Below are 13,206 nucleotides of genomic sequence, written 5' to 3' on the forward strand. Positions count from 1 at the left end.
CTCCTCCATTACACCTTTATGTAGTTGTCAAAAATTACATATTTTACATTGAGTCCAAAACCACTGACTTATCATTACACTTTATGTATTTTAGATCCTGTAGGAAGTAAATAGTGGAGCTACAAATCAAAATACAATAGTATTGGTATTTAATATTTAACTGTGATCTTTACTGGAAATCTTTATTCTATCTTCATGTGGTTTCAGTCAACTGTTAGTGTCCCTTCCTTTCATCAGCTGCTCAGTTCCCTTTAGCATTTCTTGATAGGACTGATCTACCCCAGGAAGAGGGAACAGACCAGCTCCAAAGTGCCCTGCAGAAGGGATAAGTAAAGGCACCAAAAACTGCTCTGATGGCTCTAAAAGATAGCTTTCTTCACCTTCCCAGAAAATGCAGCCCTTCTGGTAATGGACCCCACACACATGGGGAGTGCCACATCTTTATGTCACCATCAACACCACCAATGTCCAGGGAGGTTTGAACTCTGAAGGCTAGCAGAGATTGCAGAAGTACTCCACAAATCATGAATCAATGGAAAAATTATCAGGTGGGAAATATCTGTCCTGGACCTGAGAGTCTGATTCCCTTCCCATCACTCTCTTCCACTAGGCTTGGGAGTCACTCAGAGTCAGTGGCTCAGGTCCCTCCCACCACAGACAGAAAATATAGAGCCAGTCACCACAGTGAGTTAGATACCCATGCATATACAGGCAGAGGGACCCTATACCACAGGACCCAGGGCAGAAGAGAAGGTGCTGCATACAAAAGGGCCCCCAATGGGGCAAAATAGGAGAGACCATGGTACAACTTCTGGCCCAAACTGTTGTGCCCACACTCAGTGCAGTTTCTGTTGGCTGGACTACCTAAATGCAAAACTGATTTTTGGAAGTGACCCAGCTTTTGGGATTGACACCATGTACTTTCCCAGGCTGGCAAAACATAATGTGGAGAAAATGGAGGCAGAAAATTCTCCCATTAAATAGGGCAGTTCATTAAACTGAACTTATATAAAATAAGATGTGTCCTAGAACTGAAAATTATAAGAAAAATGGGACACTGAATTAGGGAGAAAATTTAAATAAATCATAGGAGTGGGGAGAAAATTGCATGGCAAAACAAATAAAAAAGATCAACATTCCCAGAGAAGGAACAGAGGAAAGGAAGCTTTCTCCTGGGGGTGATACAATTGAAATAAAAGTACAATTTGCAAAATTGCACCACATATCCAGGACAAGCATCAGATGGAGAAGAGCTGAGAAAAGGTGAAGAGTTAAACAGAGATATTCTAAACATCTAGCATAAGTCAGACCAAGTTTCAAAGAAGACCTGTAACAAATCCAATATACAACAAAACCCTAAATGAGGGAGATATGGACATTCAGCATTAATTAATCAAGATAGATGACTAAATATCAGCAAAAAATTACAAGCCATACTTAGAAAAAGAAAAATATGTCTCAGTCAAGGGAAAAATTTAAAACTTCAGAGGAGACTCAGAAGTTGGAACAAGTAATCAAGGATATTCAAACACATCCATTACAAGTAAAGAGATAGAATCAGCCATCAAAAGCTTCCCAAGAAAGAAAAGCCCAGGACAAGACAGTTTTACAGATTAATTTTACTGGTTATTCAGAGAAGAATTCACACCAGTACTGTTCAAAGTTTTCCAAAAATTTGAGAGAAGGGAAACACCTACCTCATTCTATGAATCCAGTAGCAAAGTCAGATAAAGATACTACAAGAAAGGAAATTACAGATCAATTTCTCTTATGAATATAGATGCAGAAATTCTCAAGAATATACCTGTAAATCAAATCCAGCACTTCAAGAGAATTACAGTCCATGATCAAGAGGGTTTTATGCCAGGTGTTCAAGGTTGGTTCAACATAAAATAATGTAATACACCACATTAGCAAAATGAAGGTAAAAGACCAAATGATTGTCTCAATGGATGCAGAAAGGGCATTTGAAAAACTCCAGCACCATTGATTAAACACACTTACAGGGAGAACCTAAGATGGCAGCTAGGTGAGACAGGGCAAAAAAACACCTCCATGAAAAATACTAGATAAAAATTAGAAGGTGACCCAAAATACTGTTTTCAGTGATGCATCAGCTGAACAAGGTCTGCTAGAACCACAGGGACTGTGCACTTGGTGAAACTGGGAGTCTGCATTCTGAAATGAGTGAATAAGCCAGCTGAAAGTCCCACAGCCATGCTGTGGTGTGGAGAAGCCAGGGGTTGGCATTTGGAGACAGACTGGTTCTTTAAAAAACAGGGGGGTACCCAGGAGCAGCTGCAGTTGTGATGGTGGGAACCATGCAGTGAAACACAGCAGGAGTGTGTGAGCCAACCTCTCAGTGTCGGGCATGGAGGATAGCCTGCTGCAGATTCCCTCAGGGCCAGGGGACTGGAGGGGAGAGCCAAAAGAAAGAAACCCCACTGCTTGCAGCCTGCTCCCTGGTGGGCTGGAGACACTCCTGCCTGGGGCCATGCCCACAGCCCAGAGTCATGCCAGTTGTCCTGGAGCTGGGAAGGAGGAACTGTGCTAAAAGGGGGGGGGGGGGGAGTTGAGATGCCCCATTCAGCCATCTTTGCATCAGGCATGACATATTTAAAATTCTGAGAGAGAAAAATTTCCAACCAAGAATACTTTATCCAGCAAAACTCTCCTTCAAATTTGAGGGAGAGATAAAATTTTTCACAAACAAATGCTGAGAGACTTTGCCAATAAAAGACCTGCCCTACTTCAGATACTAAAGGGAGCCCTACCAACAGAGAAACAAAGAAAGGAGAAAGAGATATAGAGAATTGTAACAGACATATATAGAAACTTACATCCCAAATCACCAGAACACTCGTTTCTCTCTAGTGATCATGGATCTTTCTCCAGAATGGACCATATGCTGGGACATAAAACAAGCCTCAATAAATTTAAAAAAAAAAAAATGAATATATGCAAAGCACATTCTCTGACCACAATGGAATACAAATAGAAGTCAATAATTTTTTAATTTTAACCCCACTATTTACTTCCTACATGATATAAAATACACAAATTCTAATGATAAATCAGTGGTTTTGAACTCAATGTAAAATATGTAATTTTTGACAAGAACTATATAAAGGTGGGGGAATGGAGGAGTATAGGAACATAGTTTATGTGTCATATTGAAGTTAAGTTGGTATCAAAGAAAAACAAGATTGTTAAGAATTTAAGAGGTTAATTTTAAGCCCCACAGTAAACAGAAAGAAATTATCCAAGAATATGGCCATAGAGATGAAAAGTAGAGTATGGGTTAAGAGAAATGGGGGAAGGGGCAATGGGGAGTTAAGAAATAAGTGTAGGGTTGCTGTTTGAGGTGAAGAGAAATTTCTAGTAATGAATGGTGGGAATGTGATAGCAGTACAACATTCTAAATGTGATTAATCCCACTAATGGAATGCTAGGGAGGGGTGGAATGGGAAGATTTAGGCTGTATATATGGTTCCACAATTGAGGAAAAAAAAATCTAAATAGATGACAATTGAATGCCAAGGATGACCCTGCATGGGATCTGATGATGGAGGACAGGAGGCTGAAAGGGACATAGTTGAGACATAAGGAAATAAAAAAGGAAATATAGAATGTAAGCTTTATATCAATGTTGAATCTCGTACTTCTTAGCTGCACTAACGGGATTGCATAAAAGAATATTCTTGTTCATGGGAAGTGTATATGTGAATCATAGTGTTTGTTCAAGGATGTGTGCAGCTTGCTCTCATATGTTCAGAAAGAGCAACAGATGATGGATGATAGGGAGAGAGGGAGGGAAAGAATTATCAGTGTGACAGCATGTTAAAGTTGGTGGATTAGGGTATCAGGGGAGGGGGATCAGGGTATGCTGGAGTTCTGTGTATGGGGTCTGTATTGTTTTTGCAAATCTTCCTATAACTTTGAATTTATTTCAAAATAAAATTTAAAAAAAAAAAAAAACTTATAAAACCTTCTTCAACATGATAATGGGAATATATGAAAAGCTCCCAGCTGATATCACACTTAATGGTGAAACACTGAAAGCTTTCCTTCTAAGATCTGGAAGAAGACAAGGATGCCTACAGTCTACTCTGTTATTCAAAATTGTAGTGTAATTTCTAGCCAGAACAGTTAGGAAAGATAAAGAAATAAAAATATATTAAAAATTTAACCTTTTGCAGAGGAAATGATCCTATATGTAGAAAGTCCTGAAAAATCTGCAAGGGAACTAGAGCTATTAAATGAATTTGCAATATCAACACCCAAAAATCAGTGATATAATGAGCAATCTGAGGGGAAAATTCAGAAAAAAATTGCAATTACAAGAGCAAATAAAAAGATAAAATATTTATGAATGTTTAACCAAAAAAGTAAAGGACTTATACATGGAAAACTACAGAACATTGCTTTATTTAAAGCAAAGTATGACTTTAAAGCATATTACAAACCTGCAGTGAACAAAACAGCATGGTACTAGCACAAGGATAGATATATTGACTAATGGAAACAAACTGAGGTTTCAGAAATAGCCCCTCACATCCATGGCCTCTTGAGTTTTGACAAGCCTCTCCAGTCCACTCATTTGGGAAAGAATAGTCCTTCAAGAAATGGTGCTGGGGAAAACAATACAGCCATATGGAAAAGAATGAAAGAGGACCACATCTCAAAATATTATATAAAAATTAACTCAAAATGAATCAAAGACCTAAATATAAGAGCTGTGGCTATAAATCTCCCAGAATATTTTGGAAATCATCTTCAGGATCTCATGTTAGGAAATGGGTTCTTAGAATTTACAACCATAACACAAGCAACAAAAAAAATAGATAAATGGGACATTCTCTAAATTAAAAAAAAAAAAAATTTGCATTGGACATTGTCATGAAAGTGAAGAAACAATTTACTCAATGGGAGAAATCTTTGGAAACAACATAGCCTAAAAGGTTTAATACCAAGAACATATAAAGAAATTCTACAACTCAACAAGTAGATAAACAGCTCAATGAAACAATGGCCAAAAAAAAAGCCTTGAATAGGTGTTTCTTCAAAGAGGTGATACAAATGGCCAGAAATCACATGAAATGATGATCTACATCACTAGCTATTAGGCAAATCAAAACCACAATGAAATATCATTTCACACCCACTATAATTGCTAATGTTTTAAAAAGAATCAGGAAACTAAAAGTGTTGGGGAGATCAATATGGTGACAAAAAGAGCTAATGAAAACCTCTCTCCAGAGGTTCAGCAGGAAAAAAAAAAGCAAAACAGGACAATTCTCACTTTTTCAGAACTTTGGAGGAAGTTATAGACTGGAGAAGGAGCCCACAAAGGCTGAATCAAAGAGAAAAATATCAGTTAGGAAATTTTGTCCAAGACCAGCTGGTCCTCTCCCCTCCCCATCAGTCCCACACAAATCAGGAAATTCACAGAGGCAGCAGCCAGGATCTGTCCCACCTCCCATCAGGGACAAAGTCCATAACATCTCTTACAGCAGTGAGACAGATCCCCACCTATATCCAGACACAGACCCAAGCCCACAGAGACCCACAGCAGGAATTAACCCCTGGGGAGGGCAGAATACAAGAAGGCAGTAAGGATGATTTTCCAAACTGTAGGAATAGGGAGGGAACAACAAAGCCTTCCCTAAAATCAGTGAGCAGACAGGCAGAAAATACCCAAATCAGCTGTTTGGGGACCTGAGGGACAGGGGAGGACATTTCAAGGCCCAGGTCAGTGATGGTCTAAGAATGTGAAAAAAATGTGGACAGAGACTGTGTTTCCAGCCCTAGTTGGGAACAATTTTCATTGTTCCCAAATGAAAACTAATAGACATAAAAAAAGAAAACCCCTTTGCATTTCCTCTTTGGAAAAGTGTTTATCCATGTCTTTTGTCCATTTTTTAACTAGGCTGTTCATCTTTTGGTTGTTGAGTTGCAGGGTTGCTTTTTATATTGTGGATATTAAACCCTTATCAGATAGGTAGTTTCTTAATATTTTCTCCTAATTGTGCAGGCTGCCCTTTTATTTTCTTGACTAATTCCTTTGTTTTCTTCTTTCATTGATTTTCTGTGGGTGTAAGGTCCGGGAAACCTCCCCCTACCACATGATCATTAAGATATTACCATTGGTCAGTGTATCCATCCTTAGGCCAGTACTTTTTGCCTTGACCATTGTTGCATTTTAATGTTTCAAAGTCAAGAAGTATGAGAGCTCCAACTTCATTTTTCTTTTTAAGATGTTTTTAGCTTTCAGGGCACCTTGCCCTTCCAAATAAATTTGATTTTTTTTTTTCTGTGGCTGCAAAGCCAGCTGTTGGTGTTTGGTTGATATTGTGTTGCCTCTGTATATCAGTTTGGGTAGAATTTACATCTTAATGACATTTAACCTTCCACTCCCTGAACACAAAATGTCTTTCCATTTATTTAGGTCTTCTTTGATTATTTTCAGTAATATTTTGTAGTTTTCTGCATGCAAGTCCTTTTCATCCCCTGTTAGGTTTATTCCTAGACATATGAATCTTTTAGTTGCTTTTGTAAATGGAATTTTTTTCTTCATTACCACCTCAGAGAGCTAAGTAGTAGTGCATAGAAACACTATTATTTTCAACTGTGTTTATCAAAAAAGTTTAAAAAACACATTTTCAAACAAAACAAAACAAAGGAATAAGAAAAGCATAACCTAAAATAACTACATTGCTTCCAACATATTCCTACCACACCCCAAGAAAATTAACAAACTGTAACAAAACAAAGGGATAAGAAAAACAAGTTACCTAAAATAACTGCATTTCTTCATATTCCTACAATACCCCAAGAAAATTAACAAACCATAGACATTCCTGAGCATCCCATAACATTAAGATTACCCTCCATGACTTTCTGTTCTTATTAGATTATAGTTTCCCTTCACTAGTTGCTGGCTATCTCTAGGTTTCTCATATTCTAGAACATAAAACATTTGACATATTCACTGAGTTCACATTAGTAGTAACAAACAATATGTCTCTTTTTGTTCTGGCTTATTTCACTCAGCATTAAGTCTTCAATTTTCATCCATGTTGTCATATGCTTCATGACCTCATTCTTTCTTACTGCCAGGTAGTATTCAGTCATGTGTATATACCACATTTTGTTTATCCACTCATCTGTTGAAGAATGTTTGAATTTTTTCCATCTCTTGCCAATTGTGAACAAGGCTGTCATGAAAATTGGTGGTGCAAATATCTGTTCATGTCTGCTTTCAGATTTTCTGGGTATATACTGAGAAATGAAATTGCTGGATTGAAGGGTGACTTGATATCTAGTTTTCTAAAGAACCACCAGACTGTCCTCCAGAGTGGCTGTACCATTACAGAGTACCACCAGTCTGTCCTCCAGAGTGGCTGTACCATTACAGAGTACCACCAGCAATGAATAAGAGTTCAGATTTCTCTACATTCTCTCCAGCATTTGTAGTTTGCTGTTTGTTTAATGGCAGCCATTCTAATTGTTGTGAGATGATATCTCATTATGGTCTTAATTTCCATTTCCCTAATAGAGAAGATGAATATTTTTTCATTTTTTTTTTTTTTTTTTTTTTTTTTTTTTACCATTTGTGTTTCGTCTTCAGAGTAATCACTTTTCATGTCTTTTGCCCATTTTATAATTGGGTTCTTTGTACTATTGTTCTTGTGTTGTAGGTTTTATCTATGTAAGATATCAGTCTTTTATCAGATACATGCTTTGCAAATTTTTTTTACCATTGAGCTGCTTGCCTTTTCACCTTTTTGAACAAATTCCTTTGAGGTACAGAAGCTTTTAATTTTGTGGAGTTCACATTTATCTATTTTTTCTTTTGTTGCTTGTGCTTTGGGTGTAAGGTTTAAGAAGTGACCTCCAAATACAAAGTCTTGAAGATATTTCCCTACATTATCTTCTAGGGTTTTATGGTACTTTCTTACATTGAGGTCTTTTCTTATATTGAGGTATCCTCATTCATTCTTTTGAATATGGATATCCAGTTCTCCCAGCATCATTTGTTGAAGAGAATGTTAATGTCCCAGTTCAGTGGTTTGGGGGACCTTATCAAAGATCACTTGACTGTAGTTCTGGGGCTCTATTTCCAAATTCCCAATTCAGTTCCATTGATCAATATGTCTATCTTTCTCCAGTGCCATGCGGTTGTTGTTTTTTTTTTTAGTATTGTGGCTTTATAATAAGCTTGAAAATCAGGAAATGTAAGTCCTCTCCCTTTGTTTTTCTTTTTTAGAATGTTTTTATTTTTTATTGTTTTTGATTAAATTAAATTTTATTGATATATATTCACATACCATACAATCATCCATGGTGTACAATCAGCTGTTCACAGCACCATCATATAGTTGTGCCTTCATCACCCCAATCTATTTGACCCTTTTCCATACACCAGAAAGAATCAGAATAAGAATAAGGAAAAAAAGTTAAAAAGTAAACCCAAATCATCCCCCTATCCCACCCTAGTTTTCATTCAGTCTATGTCTCCATTTTCCTACTTACCCATCCATACACTGGATAAAGGGAATGCAATCTGCAAGATTTTCACAATCACACTGTCACCTCTTTTATGCTACACTGTTATAGAATCATCTTCAAGAGTCAAGGCTACTGGATTGGAGTTTGATAATTTCAGGCATTTATTTCTAGCTATTCCAATACATTAAAACATAAAAAGTGTTGTCTCTATAGTGTGTAAGAGTGTCCACCAGAGTGACCTCTCAACTCCATTTGAAATCTCTCAGCCACTGAAGCTTTATTTCATTTCACTGCACATCTCCCTTTTGGTCAAGATGTTCTCAATACCATGATGGTGGGTCCAGATTCATCCCCAGGAGTCATATCCAACATAGCCAGGGAGATTTACAACCCTGAGAGTCAGGCCTCATGTAGGGTAGAGGGCAGCAAGATCACCTGCCAGTATGGCTTAGCTAGAGAGGACCACATCTGAGCAACAAAGAGGCACTCAGTGGGAGACTCTTAGGCTGTGGAATACTTAGGCTGTGCTCTAAGATTCAATTCTGAGTTCACACATTGTAGTTAGTCCATATTGGTGAGGCAGTATAGTGTTTTCCTTGGTTTTTGGCATACTTCACTCAAAACACTGTCTACAGGATCCATTCACCTCATTGCGTGTCTCACAGCTTCACTCTTTCTTGTTTCCCAATATACCATTTTATGCACACACCACAGTTCACCATTCTGTTCCTCAGTCAGTGTACCCTTAGGCCACGTCCACCCACTGCAAATCATGAATACTGCCTCCATGAACACCAGTGTGCAAATGTCCATTCATGTCTCTGCTCTCACTTCTTCCAAGTACATACCCCATAATGGGGTTGCAGGACCTTACGGCCCCTACATACTTAGCTTCTTGTGGAACCACCACACTGACCTCCAGAAAGGCTATACCGTTGTACCTGCTCATCAACAGTAAAGGGTACATCCCTTTCTCCATATTTTCTCTGGTGCTTTTACCCATTTTTGTATTTTTCCTACAATTTTATGGAGATATATTCACATATCATACAATTATACACAGTGTACAATCAGTTGTTCATGGTATCATCATATAGTTATATGTATATCAGCATAGTCAGCACTTGAACATATTGATTACTATAAAAAAGTTTTTTTTCTGGAAATTAATAAAAAGATAATAAAACGAAAAATAAAGTGTCATACAGTACAATATAGTAGTAAGGACAGAAAACAACACCACTACCAAGAGTCTCATATCCCTCTCTTATATCACCCTCTTGTACACATTTAACTTTGGTATATTGCCTTTGTTACATTCAGTAAAAGTATATTACAATGTTACTGTTGACCATAGACTCCAGTTTGCTTTGATTATACTTTTTCCCAAATTCCATCCCCTTTTCAACACTCTGCATGGTTGACCTTCATTTGTTCTCTCACATGTAAAGGCATTTTTATATTTGTACATTTAGCTGCAGTCATTGGCCACTCCAGTTTTTGCCAAAATATAGAGTCCCAGTCTTTTTCATCTATCTTTGCCTCTTGTGTCATACATTTCCCTACCCCATCTCCTTCAGCTTTACTCACAGACATATTTGTTTAGTGTGCTTACAATATTGTGTTACCTTCACACAGTATCATGCTGTTTCTGGATCTATACAGTCAGTCTTGCTGAACATTCTGTAGTCCTTCAGCATCAAATGCCCAAACTCTACCCTCTTTCTATTTCTTGGTAGCCTGTGTTATCACCTTTTAACTCTCAAAGTTTGCTCATCAGTGTTCATATCAGTGAGACCATAGAGCATTTGTCCTTTTGATTCTGACTCACTTCAGTCAATATAATGTCCTAAAGGTTCATCCACCTTGTTATATGTTCCATGTCTTTGTTCTGCCTTACAGCTGCATAATATTCCATCATGTGTATATACCACAGTTATACTTGGTCTTCCAAGCCACGAACGCAGTATGCTCTTCCACATTTTTTAGGACCTGTTCAATTACTTTTAGCAGTTCCTTACAATTTTCTTTGTACAGGTCTTTTGTGGGCTTCCTTAAGCTTATTCCCAAATACTTGATTCTTTCAGATGCTATTGTAAATGGATTTTTAAAAAATTTCTTCCTCTTGTTGCACATTACTTGTGTATATGAACACTACAGATTTTTGCATGTTGATCTTATAGCCTGCCACTTTGCTGTATTCACTGATTAGCTCTAATAGCTTTACTGTAGATTTTTCTGGATTTTCTACATATGGAATCACGTCATCTGCAAATACTGAAAGTTTTACTTTTTCCTCTCCTATTTGGATACATTTTATTTCTTTTTCTTTCCTAATTGCTCTAGCTAGCACTAGTTCTAGCACAATGTTGAATAACAATGTTGACAGTGGGCATCCCTGTCTTGTTCCTGATCTTAGAGGGAAAACTTTCAGCCTCTCCTCATTGAGTATGATGTTAGCTGTGGGATTTTCATATATTGCCTTTATCATATTGAGAAAATTCCCTTCTATTCCTACCCTTTGAAGTGTTTTCATCAAGAAAGGATGTGGAATTTTGTCAGATGTCTTTTCTGCATTGATAGAGATGATCATGTGGTTCTTTTGCTTTGATTTATTGATATGGTGTATTACATTGATAGATTTTCTTTTGCTGAATCAGCCTTGCATACCTGGAATAAACCCCATGTGATTGTGCTATATAATTCTTTTAATATGCTGCTGGATTCAATTTGTGAGTATCTTGTAGAGGATTTTTGCACCTATATTCATTAAAAAGATTGGAATATAATTTCCTTTTTTTGTAGTATCTTTATCTTGTTTTGGTATTAGGGTGATGTTGGTTTCATAGAATGAGTTGGGTAGCTTTACCTCCTCTTCAATTTTTTGAAGACCTTGAGTAGGATTGGCACTAATTCTTTCTTGAATACTTGGTAGAATTCACATGTGAAGCCATCTGGTTCTGGGCATTTCTTTCTGGGGAGCTTTTCAATGACTGACTGAATCTCTTTACTTGTGATTGGTTTTTTGAGGTCATTTATTTCTTCTCCAGAAATCACTTGGAGGGGAGAAGACAGTGGTATGATATATTTAAGATACTGAAAGAGAAGAACTTCCAACCAAGCATTCTATATCTGGTAATACTGTCCTTCAAAAATGAGAGAAAGATTAAAATATTTTCAGACAAATAGACACTGAGAGAGTTTGTGACTAAGAGACCAGCACTACAAGAAATGCTAAAGGGAGTGCTACAGGCTGATAGGAAAAGAGAGGTGAAAGAGTTCAAAAGAGAGAGAGGAAAAAATAAGACATGACATAAAATCCAAAAGGCAAAATGATAGAAGTAATGCCCTTACAGTTATAACACTAAATGTTAATGGATTAAACTCCCCAATAAAAAGACATAGATGGGCAGAATGGAATAAAAACCAGGACCCATCTATATCATGGTTATGTATATGCAATATGCCACAGGTATCTCTTCATAAATTCAAAGAGAAATGGCATGTTTTATATAATTTGAGATGTAGTTACATTCAGTTAGTTTTTCTTCTCTGGCCTGGACTCTATGACCCTCTTCTCTCTTTTCCTCTTCACATTCATGGCCTCAGTTCTTATTGCTGAATTTGCCCCAATCAGTCGTGGTCTCCCCTGGATCCCATCCTGCCTACCTTGTCCACTCTCTCCTTCCACCTTTGCCCAACAATTGCCTCAGATCACCCTGGGCACCTAGGTTTTTCCTCTCACCCACCAGTTTCTCTCACTGTCCCTTCATTTCCAATCAGGCTTACACCAGTCACTCTGCTTTTCAGGGAACTCTCATCTTTGCCTCTCATGTAAAATCCATCAGAAAGTTTCACTGGGCCCACCTTACATCCCTTAGATTCTGCCCTTCACTCAGCAACCCCACTTACCTGTTCACCTTCTGTGAGATAGTCTCTCCTCTATGGCCTTGACCTCATTTCTAGATCCCATTCACTTCAGGTCAATCAGCTCTCCCCCATTAACTGACTTTTCCTCCCAGGCCCACTCTCCATTCTCCTCCTTCATTCAACTCATCTGCCCACCATGAGCCTCTGAACCACTGTCCCCTGCCAGAAATATGCAGAGAATCCCCTACTCTCACTGGACCACTCTTCTAATTCTGCCTGTTCCCTCACAAAAATTGGCCCAACATCACCATGCCTCAAGGGTCACCCCAGTTCTTCTCTCTCATGGATGCATCTCACTTAGGAAGACTATTTGGCCTCTCACCTTCCTGGAGTGCAACAACTTTTCTTCCCATTCCACACTTCAATTCTCCCTGCACCACTGCTCCCCTTATTTTACCCCAACTCTTTATTCTTTCCCTCAGGTAGACATTCACCCCACCCTGCCTTTGTTTTAGGAACTATCAAGACATGTCAGCTTACACCATGGTCTACATGGGTTTCATCACATTTCATAACACCTCATTTTTCAGAAGATGTCATTACTCTTTTCTGTCCTTCAGTTCTCCATCCTTTTCCAAGTGCTTACTTCCTACCTATATGCTTTTCAATAACTCCCTGTCCCCAGTCACCAGGGTAGGAAATCCCAGGCTCTTTTCTCACTGTCTCCCCTGGCTTCTCCCTTGGGTACTTTTTGTTCCTGGATGCTCAGGCACCTGCCCTCTTTTAGGTGCTTCTCCCCTCTCCTTTCTCCTCCATCATCTTGGA

This window comes from Choloepus didactylus (genome assembly GCF_015220235.1).
Source record: "Choloepus didactylus isolate mChoDid1 chromosome 11 unlocalized genomic scaffold, mChoDid1.pri SUPER_11_unloc2, whole genome shotgun sequence".
Lineage (NCBI taxonomy): Eukaryota > Metazoa > Chordata > Mammalia > Pilosa > Megalonychidae > Choloepus > Choloepus didactylus.